Raw genomic sequence first — 12524 nt, forward strand, 5'->3', positions numbered from 1 at the left:
GTTGCTGTTCTTTTGTTGTTGTTTTATTTTTTGTTTGTTGTTGTTTTTGTTTTGTTGGGGGTTTTTTGGGGGGAGGCGGGGGGGGGGGGTTGTAATTTTCTTTTCATTTTGAATATTTTGTCTTGATTTGAAATTTTTGTTGTTTGTTTTCTTGGGGGGGGGGGGTTTCTCTCTTTTTTTAATCCACTAACATAACTTCTCTTACAATGCATTTCGAGTAGGTAATAAACATCATTACTACAAGTCGCATCGTCAAAACGCGCCTTTAGGAGTATTACGGTGCTTAGTGAAAGGACTCGTACTCTGTCACGAACTGTTCATGTACGTTACGTTTTCAAACATTTTACATGACACGGGTTAATGTCAGGACTGTATGTGACCAACAGTGCGTGGGGCTGTGTTTCACAGATGACATAGTGTGTGTTAAATATACTTAGTGGGTCCATTGTTCAAGCAGATTTCTCAGTGCACTGTACAATTGTTATTGTCGAATGATCAATCTTTTTGGATCTTAAGATTTGCCAAACTGTCGACCATCTGATATATAAATCATACACCCTTGCTCTGATTAATGGTTCCTTAGGCTGTAGGCAATTACATATGTCGTAGGTCGTAGGATAGGACCTGTAACCCAATTTTTGTGAAAGTCGAAGGTACAGTGCGCTTAATAACACTGATGGTAATTAGAATTATCATTTCTGTACACGTAGTTTAAAAGTTCGCTTTGTTTAACGACATCACTAGAGTACATTGATTAATTAATCATCGGCTATTGGAAGGAAGGAAGGAAATGTTTTATTTAATGACGCACTTACTTATTTACGGTTATATGGCGTCGGGATCGGCTATTGGATGTCAATCATTTGGTAATTCTGACTCGTAGCCATCACAGGAATCCCGCTACATTTTTTCCTAATACAGCAAGGGATCTTTTATATGCACTTTCCCACAGACAGGAATGCATATACCTCGGCCTTTGACCAGTTGTGGTGCACTGGTTGGAACGAGAAAAACCCCAATCGGTTGAATGGATCCACTGTGGTGGTTCGATCCCGCAACGCAAACACCTGAAGCGAGCACTCAACCAAGTGAGCTAAATCCTATCCCTGTACTTAGAATTACCTTTTCAGTACACACAGTTTAAAAGTTCGTTTTGTTTAACGACACCACTAGAGTACATATATTTATTTACTTACCTTAAAGAATCGGCATTGAAGACTTTTTTGTGATAATTCTGGCCCATGCAAAAGTAGTGCGTTTTGTGTACAATGGCTGTTATTCGGCCAGGTTTAGTGGGTGTGTTTGTTTAAAGCAATATCCTGGGAGAAAGAGCTGGACAACAGGCGTTGTCCTTTTTGGGATGTTTCCCTCAAGCAGGCAAAGGTACATATAAAAATCCATGGGCCTGCTTATATTAATAAAAATGTTATAGCTACTAACGCTATATAGAAACATGTAGCGTAATTAATTGTGGTCTGTGGCCAACTGGCCTCAGATTACAGTTATCTTCCCATTTGGTTGTCCAAAATCCGGAAATTTGACCGCGCAAGTAGTCTGCTGTTTGACTGATTATTTCATGGCAGACAGCTATGAAATGGCAACTGTTTGACTGTCGTGACAGGGGATAGCATGTAGTTTGTAAACATGTGTAACTTGTTGACATTGAAGACTTGTTTGTGGTAATTCCGGCCCATGCAAAAGTAGTGCTTTTTGTGTAAAATGGGTGTACTCCGGCCTGGTTTAGAGGGTGTGTTTGTTTATACCAATATGCTGGGAGAAAGAGCTGGACAACAGGGGTTGTCCTTTTCAGGGTATGTGTCCCCCATGCAGGCAAAGGTACATACAAAACCTCACGGGCCTGCTGATATTAATAAAAATGTTATAGCCACTAAGGCTATATAGAAACATATAGCGAAATTATTGTGGTTTGAGGCCAACTGTGATCATCGGCCATGTTTGCTGTTAGCTGAAAGCGCCGGAACTGGAGAGCGGTTAGGGGACATAAATCTGCCTATTTTTCTCGCTAGTTTCTAATATACGCTACAAAAGATCCCTTGCTACTTATGGAAAAATGTAGTGGGTTTCCTCTCTAATATTATATGTAAAAATTACCAAAATAGCCGATGATTAATAAATGAATGTGCTCTAGTGGTGTCGTTAAACAAAATAAATTTACCTTTAGCGTGCTTGAACATTAGATCTAAGCTGAAAGATAAACACCACATCCTATTAGACTATGTGTGTCTAAATGGCAGTTATCTCCGTATGCGTGGTACTCAACACGTAACCAGTGCGAGTTTCTCATCTACACATGCACTGATTAATGAAAGAAAAAGAAGAAAAAAAAAAAAAAGTCACCGAACGTCTTTTTCATTTTCTCTCTCTACCTGTTTCTCCACCTATCTCACCCACATACATTTCTATAGCTTAATACTCGTATTCTATGCTTGCGCACGTTCTCGTAAATTACGAAAATTCTTTACTATCCACTAAATTCCAAATTGACTTGATCTTTTTTTTTAACATACTCCTATACCACTAAGGTTTCAGGCATTGAAAATTCCAACTCCCTTTATAAGAAAATATGTAATACAGTTTCTTGGTAAATGACATGGGTACAACCTCGATTGCCCCTGGAATTTGACGGACTGCTCTGGTTCGAATTTAAGCTTTGGAAAGCGGTCCCCTTTTTCAGCTGTGTTAAGACCGACAAGAACACCGCGCTAACGACTCTCAATCGCTTTAACACCTGTGTCAATTTATAAATTTCAAGGGATTATCAAATATGTTTCGGTAATCCCTGGATCGCGGGGTGCGTGACGATGAGAAAATGCGGCTAACGGGTTGTAAGTGGAAATGAAAAAAGGGGGAGATAATGTAGGTGGCAGCACTGTAAGGAGGCACGCTGTTTTCACAACAGTTGTTACACTTTTAGCGACATGTTTGGTAGGGGATTTTTGGCAGCAGGGAAGTACATCATAGACCAATCAGCGTTGTGTTGCGAATGAAGTGCATTGTAAATACAGACAATTTTGGAACATAATTGCATTTGAGAATGGCCGGCCTTGGTTAAGCCATCGAATACAAGGCTGGTAGGTACAGGGTTCGCAGCCCGGCACCGGCTCCCACCCAGAGCGAGGTTTAACGACTCGATGGGTATGTGTAAGACCACTACACCCTCTTCTCTCTCACCGACCACTAACAACTAACGACTAACAACTAACTCACTGGCCTGGACAGACAGCATAGATAGCTGAGTTAAATGTGTGCCCAGGACAGCGTGCTTGAACGTTAATTAGATATAAGCACGAAAATAAGTTTAAATGAAAAATGAAATGACACGCTGTTGACAATAGTTGTTACACTTTGGCGACATGTTTGGTTGGGGATTTTTGGCAGCATCATAGACTAATCAGCATTGTGTTGCGAATGAAAGAAAGAAAGAAGTGTTTTATTTAACGACGCACTCAACACATTTTATTTACGGTTATATGGCGTCAGACATATGGTTAAGGACCACACAGATTTTGAGAGGAAACCCGCTACATGGGCTACTCTTCCGATTAGCAGCAAGGGATCTTTTATTTGCGCTTCCCACAGGCAAGATAGCACAAACCATGGCCTTTGTTGAACCAGTTATGGATCACTGGTCGGTGCAAGTGGTTTACACCTACCCATTGAGCCTTGCGGAGCACTCACTCGGGGTTTGGAGTCGGTATCTGGATTAAAAAATCCCATGCCTCGACTGGGATCCGAACCCAGTACCTACCAGCCTGTAGACCGATGGCCTGCCACGACGCCACCGAGGCCGGTCATGTGTTGCGAATTGTAACTACATACAATTTTTGAACATAATTGCACTTGTTGTGGGACAGGACGTAGCCAGTGGAAAACGCTCGCCTGATGCGCGGTCGGTCTAGGATTGATCCCCGTTGGTGGGCCCATTGGCCTATTTCGTGTTCCACCTAGTGTACCACGACTGGTATATCAAAGGCCGTGGTATGTTCTATACTGTCTGTGTGATGGTGCATATAAAATATTCCTTGCTACTAATGGTAACTCTAAGACTATATGTCAAAGTTACCAAGCGTTTGACATCCAATAGCCGATTATTAATAAAACAATGTGCTCTGGTGGTGTCGTTAAACAACACACACTTGTGAACTTTAGCGACATTTTTGGATTGGTATTTGTGGTAGCAAGGAAGCAAATAGACCAATCAGCGTTGCATTACGAATGACGTACAGTGTAAATACAGTTTAGTTGTTTAACAAAATGCTTTAGACGTTTTCAAATGAGAAATTTGATATTTCGCAGAATTGCACTTGTGTACGTTTTTCGCGGGTTTCAATCAATCAGGCCACAGACCACTATTAATTACACTATATGTTTCTATATAGCGTTAGTGGCTATAACATTTTTATTAATATCAGAAGGCCCATGGATTTTTGTATGTACTTTTGCCTGCGTGGGGGACACATATCCTGATAAGGACAACCCTTGTTGTCCAGCTCTTTCTCCCAGGATATTGGTTTAAACAAACACATCCACTAAACCTGGCCGGAGTACACCCATTTTTACACAAAAAGCTCTACTTTTGCATGGGCCAGATTTACTACAAACAAGTCTTCAATGTCAGCAAGTTGCACATGTTTATAAACTACATGCTCTCCCCTGTCAACTTCAGTCAAACAGTTGCCACTTTATAGCTGTCTGCCATGAAATAATCACAGTGAAACAGCAGACTACTTGCGCGGACGAATTTCCGGACAACCAAATTGGAAGATAACTGTAATCTGAGGCCATCAATCAACAATTTGACTCGTGCTTACATCCACTAAAGGATCAAGCACGACTGTCTTGGGCACATCCTCCGAGATTCCCCGGTGGAAGTGTCCAAGACAGGGAGTTTTCGCCGGTTTGTTAAACGAGGTGGTACTTTCCATCACGAGTATGAATACAATACTGGGGTGTAGTAACTTCCTAGCAGCGGTAAAACGGCAAATCGGCAAATTCGGGGGGTCCCTCCAAAATTGAAAGATGTTGTTTTCTCCAGATGTAGGTTATATGGCGTCAGACATATGGTTAAGGATCACACATATATTGAGAGAGGAAACCCGTTGTCGCCACTTCACGGGCTACTCTTTTTCGATTAGCAGCAAGGGATCTTTTATATGCACTATCCCACAGACAGGGTAGTACATACCATGGGCTTTGATATACCAGTCGTGGTGCATTGGCTGGAACGAGAATTAGCCCAATGGGCCCACCGACGGGGATCGATCCCACACCGACCGCGCATCGAGCGAGCGCTGTACCACTGGGCTACGTCTCGCCCCTTAGGTTGATAACGATAACACCTAGTTTAAGAGCAAGAACAAGAATAGGTTATTCACTCTGCTGTTCAGCAGCAACATATAAAAATAAAATAAAATAAAATAAAATAAGAATGCCTAATATAATCATCGGTTAATGGATGTTAATATAAATACCGTTGAAGAACAAAACATGGGCTGGTATAATCGAATTCACCAAGGACAAATCTTAAGCTATATCCAAACCGGACGCGAGCGACACGAGCGATGCGAGCGATGCGAGCGATTATTTTAGAAATCATTGATTTCAAGAAAAGAAAGAAATGTTATTTCTTCTTTTTCTTCTCAGTTTTGTTTTAGTTTTATTAGTAGTATTTTTAAAAATTATGTTTATTAAAGTCTAGACTAAGGTTTATAAGCACGGGACCAGGTCTCTGAAAGACGAGTTGATCAGCCACAACATCACAGACATGGAGTACACTGATCACATCGGAGAACTTTTGCATTTCAAGTAAAAGCTGCGGGAATCAGCAGAAAATGTTTTGCGTTCAAAATGAATCGTGGAACTGAATTATGGAAACAATGTGTTACTGAAGCTTGAATAAAAATGTTATGCTACTTTTAAATTGGACACTTGAGGTGTTTGCGTTGCAGGATCGAACCACCTCAGTGGATCCATTCAACTGACTGGTTTGACATATAAAAATTAACAAACAGACAGACATAGATACCGAGAAACAGATACATAGACAGACAACGGACAGACAGATATATTTACACCAGAGCCGTTAAAACTTAGGTTGGAGCCGATATATCATTTTCAAAATTTATTTTATTTTATTCATTTATAATACCCACAACATAACCAGTGAAACGAATTCTTAGTGCTAATAACTGCACGAATACCACTACATGATAGAATATGTCCCCTCTGCAACAGTAACGACATCGGAAAAGAGTTCCATTATATACTTAAATGCCCATTTTTTAAAGAACCCAGAATTATTTACTTTACACAATACTGTCAATCAAAACCTGATACATATAAATTTTATAATATCTTCAACAGCAAGAAAACCGGTGTCCTTCGTAAATTGTCAATTTTCTGTAAATTTATTATGAATACCTTTAAGCTAAAATACCTATATGGATATGGATATGTATGTATGTATGTATGTATGTATGTATGTATGTATATATAAATATATGTATATATAAATATATGTATTTGTTTATTTATTTATTTATTTATTTATGTGAAATACTTATACGTTTGCCATCTTGTCAAAATATAATATGTATAATTGTATTGTGTACCTCATATGCCGTGGTTTACGCCCTGAGGGTAAATAAAGTTCTGTTCTGTTCTTTCTGGTACAGAATTAGTTCGTTGTTACCTTTTGACTGCACACACCGTCAACCAGATAAAAGGGCAATTAACGAGTACCGGGACGTAGATAGATCCTAATTAGTACACATCAACAAGACCCGCGACGTAGAATTCATTTTAGGACCATTTATACAAGTTTATCTACTTCCCGGTCCATACCCGTATATTCAATGTGTTTCTGGGCCCCGTTCCACGAAGCCCTAAGATCACCTTAAATGCATTGCTACCTTGTGCAGTTACGGTAATTTTAGCGCTAAGACCGCTTCAAATTTTTTCGTACGTACGAAACAAAATATACTTTAGGAAATAAAATGGAATTTAACCTAGTACAAATATTAGAACGATCAGAAACACGTTTAATATACAGCCACTAATATTTTATGCAGAAAAATATATTTGATATGTAATTACAGACCCTAGTTTCCAGCCGTGAAACATAACACTAAGCTTAGTTAATCTACAAACCTGTAACACATTTGGATAAAGTTACAGTTGAGTGAAACATGAGCCTGCGACTATGAAATGGTGAAATAACCTCTAAAAATAGACTAGAACTCGACTCCACAACTGTTACTTCTCAGACGCACGTGCGTTTTTAAAAATATGAGAAATGCATTTTGTGACATTAAAAACACCAGGCTGACCAAAAACACTTCGAATGTACGGAAATGGATAATCTAAACAATAACATCTAAGTAAAGTATGATTTCAGTTATCAAAAACGGCTCTAATAGTAAAACATATGCCTTATTTTTTTTAAAACTAGGGTATATTCCTTTAATTTAGTTCAAAAGAACACTTTTTGTCCTGATGGACAAGACCTTATATTAGTGTGCCTCGATTCTGTCTAGCAATGCCACTAGTATCAGAATTGTATAAAACACTTGGACATCGCCGTAAAAATCACTGTGTCCAAGATTCCGTAAAGTTTCTGCGTAGATTTACGTCAGATTAAAACGCGGTTGTCGTAAACCCAATTTCAGACAATACCGTTTTGAGTGTATCTAGTGAGGTATAGCAAAATGATTCTATCTGGAAAAAGCCCTAACCGTGCTGGCAAACACGAGAACCGTTCTATCAGCCCATCTGACTGACTATCTTGCGCCACCCACACGTCCGCGGCTTGTGTGCTCTGCGAAAAAAAGGGTGGATTTCAGCCGGATAATTCGTTTACCTTACACCGGGCTGTCTGAAAAGACTGTTTTCATTTCGCGATATCGGATTTTGTTTTCCATCCCCGCGGGTGAGATCTTTGACTTTTCGGGCGTATTAGCGTTTTACTGCCACGAATGGGAGGTTTTCTCGTGGCGGAATAGTAATTTACACTCGTGCGAACTGGCTAATAATGTGCGGTGTTCTTTTTTTCTGCGGTGTCTGTGGTGGTAGTTTAAAAATATAATGTATTACCACTTTGTTTGAGTTACAGTTATAGAAATATGTAGCTTATTGGTAGAATAGCTGTGTAAGATGTATTTTAGTTATAGTCGTCTGTATATAGATACACCGTTTTCTTTAAACGAGTTACAGTTATGGAAATATGTAGCTTATTTGACGATTTTTTTAAAACTTTCTTTTGTTTAAGACACCACTAGAGCACATTGATTTATTAATCATTGGTTATTGGGATGGTAACTTTGACATATAGTCTTACAGAGAAAACCCGCTATATTATTCCGTTAGTAGCATGGGACCTTTTATATGCACTATGCCACAGACAGGATAGCACATACCATGGCCTTTGATATACCTTTATTGGATGAATAATATCTGTGTACGGTGTTTTTATAGTTACAGTCCGTATATGAATACACTGTCTTCTTTAAAAGATACTAAAGCAAAAACACAAAACAGAACCCACTTTGTTCAAAGGACATTGTATGAGTTGTCTTGTCTGTGGGCAAGTGCATATAAAATACCCCTTAGTTCTAATGAGAAACTAATGTAGCGTGTTTCCTTGGAAGACTTTGTGTCAGAACCATCAACTGTTTCACATCCAGTAACCGGTAAATAATTAATCCGTAAGCACTCTTAGAACACGATTCTCGTCGTATACAACTCCTACGACCGATTAGTTGTTTGTCAGAGCGCACCCATCGTAAGTCGGGAGTTGGAAAAATAACAATGCAACCACAGAGTTGGTGAACTTCGTCCTGACATTTGATAGTCTAAGCCTAGCATTAATCTGATCGTTTCTAACATAACGGGAAGTTTATTTGATTACCCTAATTCCAGACAGAAAATGTCCTATTTTAGTTGGACACCGCACGTGTTTGAAGCACAATAGTAGTTAGGACACTAATACTAGTTCAAATTAAAATTACAGAAATGTTCTGGCGAGATGAAACAACATTTTATGACAACAAACACTATCACATTTATGACCAATGGCCGGACTGGTAGTGTTTATTGTCGAATTAAAATGGTATCTTGAACTTTGATCTGGTGAAATTCTATTTGTTGTTTAAGAAGGGTATAATTTAATATAGGCTGTTTTCTTTAGACTTTAGTTTGACACCCAATAGGCCTAGCTGATATATTTTTCCGTGCTGGGGTGTCGTTAAACATTAATTCATTCATTCATTCATTCATTTTTCTTAGGGTTCTTTTTTTTTTTGGTCCCCCCCCCCCCCACCCCTTTTTAATCTTTTCATTGTTTTTTCTTATTTTTTAATACTCTCTCTCTCTCTCTCTCTCTCTCTCTCTCTCTCTCTCTCTCTCTCTCTCTCTCTCTCTCTCTCTCTCTGCGCTTTACCCCCTTTTTTCTTTTTCTTTCTATTTTTTTCAGGGGGGGGGGGGGGATGTTGGGGGTTGCTTTTTTCTTCCGGCTATATTGCGATATACTTTTTCCATCTTGATCGTCTGTAGCTCGTGTGTCGTGCGTGTGACACTGTGTATCAGACAGGAGTGTTTGATTTCTTCTTCTCGCGTTTTAACTACTTACTAACACGCAAGTTTCATGTTATACGTGAACTCGAAAATGAGTCAAGTTAAATGTTTGTGGCGTCTGATTTAGAAAGCTGTTAGTTTTACACACTTGGCGACCGACCGTTTGGCCGTCAAAATTGACAGTCTACAAAATCAATGATGTCTTTCCCTGTACTTTTGATCAAATGTTAATAAACGCAATTGTAGATTCGGGTGAGAGAAACATATGTCATCAATTTATGCCACGTTGTCTTATACTTCTTACGAAGGAAGGAAATGTTTTATTTAACGAAGCACCCAACACATTTTATTGACGGTTATATGGCGTCGAACATATGGTTAAGGACCACACAGATATTGAGAGAGAAAAACCGCTGTCGCCACTTCATGGGCTACTCTTTTCTATCAGTAGCAAGGTTTTTTTATATCTTACGAAGCATGAATGATCTGTCGGTACAGTCGCAGAATCTACACTTAAGGTGTAATGGGCGTATCTTAAAATACTTACAAATTTTGTCAATTATTTAATTCGAAAACGCTACACATTGGATATTTTGCACAGTCTCCCTCTGCAATTTCTGTTTCAGAAATCAATTTTATATATGAAAAGACTGTGAAATTTAAAATTTTAACCTTTATTCTTCCAGCAAGATTTTTTTTTATTATATTTTTTTTTATTTGCAGCTGAAATTTATCCCTTCCAATGTAATGTAATGTAATGTAATGAGTGTGCTATTTTTACCGATGCAGAGGTGGTTATAAATTACCTGGGCACCTTTTTCCTTTTCAAACAAGCTACAAACAATTCATTGGAACCTTGCAATATATGGGGTTTTTTTCAGATACACTTCAGATTTTAGCGCAAAAAAATTATGGAAAAAAACCTAAAATGAAATGTTAATCACATTTAAGCAGTATATGAGGAGGAAACAATTTGACTGTTTGTGGACGTGTTGAGGCCAATCCAGGTCCAACCAGCATGAAGCCATTCCCCGATACTTTCTATGATAGTGAAACATCACAAACTGACAAATGTCGAATGCGCAAATGTGTGACCTGTCCTGATTTCAAGCAAATCAGCTGCCAGAAATGGCGTTCTATTACAGGAAGAAACTCCAAAATTTTGCATTTGCTAGACAATCAAGATGCACTCTGTGCAATCAGAAGACTCTTTCCCATATACAGCTTACATGTTTTGCTTTTCCAACATCAGTCTGTCCATCGTGTCTCAGGAATGTGGTCAATCCAGACTCCAAACATAACTTCTTTGACAAACAGAAGTCCCAGATTAAAGAACAGCTAAAAAGAGCATTAGATATTCGAAAAACCAGGTCTGAACAAAAAGATCCAAATTTAATTCACAGTCCTTCAGACATTATCAAGAAGAAAGATACACCTTCATTAAAGGGACATTCCTGAGTTTGCTGCAATTTTAAAGATGTTATCGACTAACAGACTTTTTAACGATTGTAATTACATATCAAATATATTTTTCTGCATAAAATATTAGTGGCTGTACATTAAACGTGTTTCTGATCGTTCTAATATTAGGTTAAATTTCATGTTATTTCCTAAATATTTTTATTTTTTTTGTACATACGAAACTATTCTAAGACAAAATCCAGTTTGGGCTTCTTACAAATATTAAGACGACCAGAAACACATTGAAGATACAGCCACTGATATTCTAAACAAGAAAATATATTTAATAAGTAAGTTTAATCATAGAAATATTTTATTAGTTGGAAACATCTTACAGTGCTGCAAACTCATGCATCTCAAGCAAAATATTAGTGGCTGTATATTAAATGTGTTTCTGATCGTTCTAATATGTGTACTAGGTGAAATTTCACTTTAGTTCCTAAAATATATTTTGTTCGTACGTACGAAATTATTTGAAGACATATTCCAGTTTGGGCTTCTTACAAATATTAAGACGACCAGAAACACACTGAATATACAGACACTGATATTCTAAACAAGAAAATATATTTAATATGGAAGTTTAATCGTAGAAATATTTTATTAGTCGGAAACATCTTAAAATGCAGCAAACTCGGGAATGTTCCTTTAAACATCAACAAACTAATATCTCCACATCGAAGGAAATGCACTGTGATAAAAATAAAATCAGCAAGTGATGCTGCATTTGCAATGCATTCTGCGATGAGGTCCACAGGAAGAGAAAGAAAGAAATGTTTTATTTAACGACGCACTCAACACATTTTATTTACGGTTATATGGCGTCAGACATATGGTTAAGGACCACACAGATTTTGAGAGAGGAAATCCGCTGTCGCCACTACATGGGCTACTCTTTCCGATTAGCAGCAAGAGGTCTTTTATTTGCGCTTCCCACAGGCAGGATAGCACAAACCATGGCCTTTGTTGAACCAGTTATGGATCACTGGTCGGTGCAAGTGGTTTACACCTACCCATTGAGCCTTGCGGAGCACTCACTCAGGGTCGGTATCTGGATTAAAAAACCCAAGCCTCGACTGGGATCCGAACCCAGTACCTACCAGCCTGTAGTCCGATGACTTAACCACTGCGCCACCGAGGCCGGTCCCACAGGAAGAGGTTTAGCCCGTGGTTTGGAATCGCTTGGTCTTGAAAACGACGACTTCAGCTCATGAGCGGATTCGGAAATAAGTGAAATGAGTTCAACTGATGAATCAAATTGTTCCTATGATCAATAATAAATTTATTTTCATTCATTAACATTTCTTTTACATTATACATGTACATGTATGTCTTATGAAATGTTATACCTCTAAAAATCAGTGACATTTGTTGGTAGATTAATGAGGAAAAGATATAAATTAATTAAACAACTTCAAATGGAAGTAACAAAAACTTGCCAGAAATGTAAACAATAACATTTTAAATTTCAT

This window comes from Gigantopelta aegis, chromosome 15 (genome assembly GCF_016097555.1).
Source record: "Gigantopelta aegis isolate Gae_Host chromosome 15, Gae_host_genome, whole genome shotgun sequence".
NCBI classification, from domain to species: Eukaryota; Metazoa; Mollusca; class Gastropoda; order Neomphalida; family Peltospiridae; genus Gigantopelta; species Gigantopelta aegis.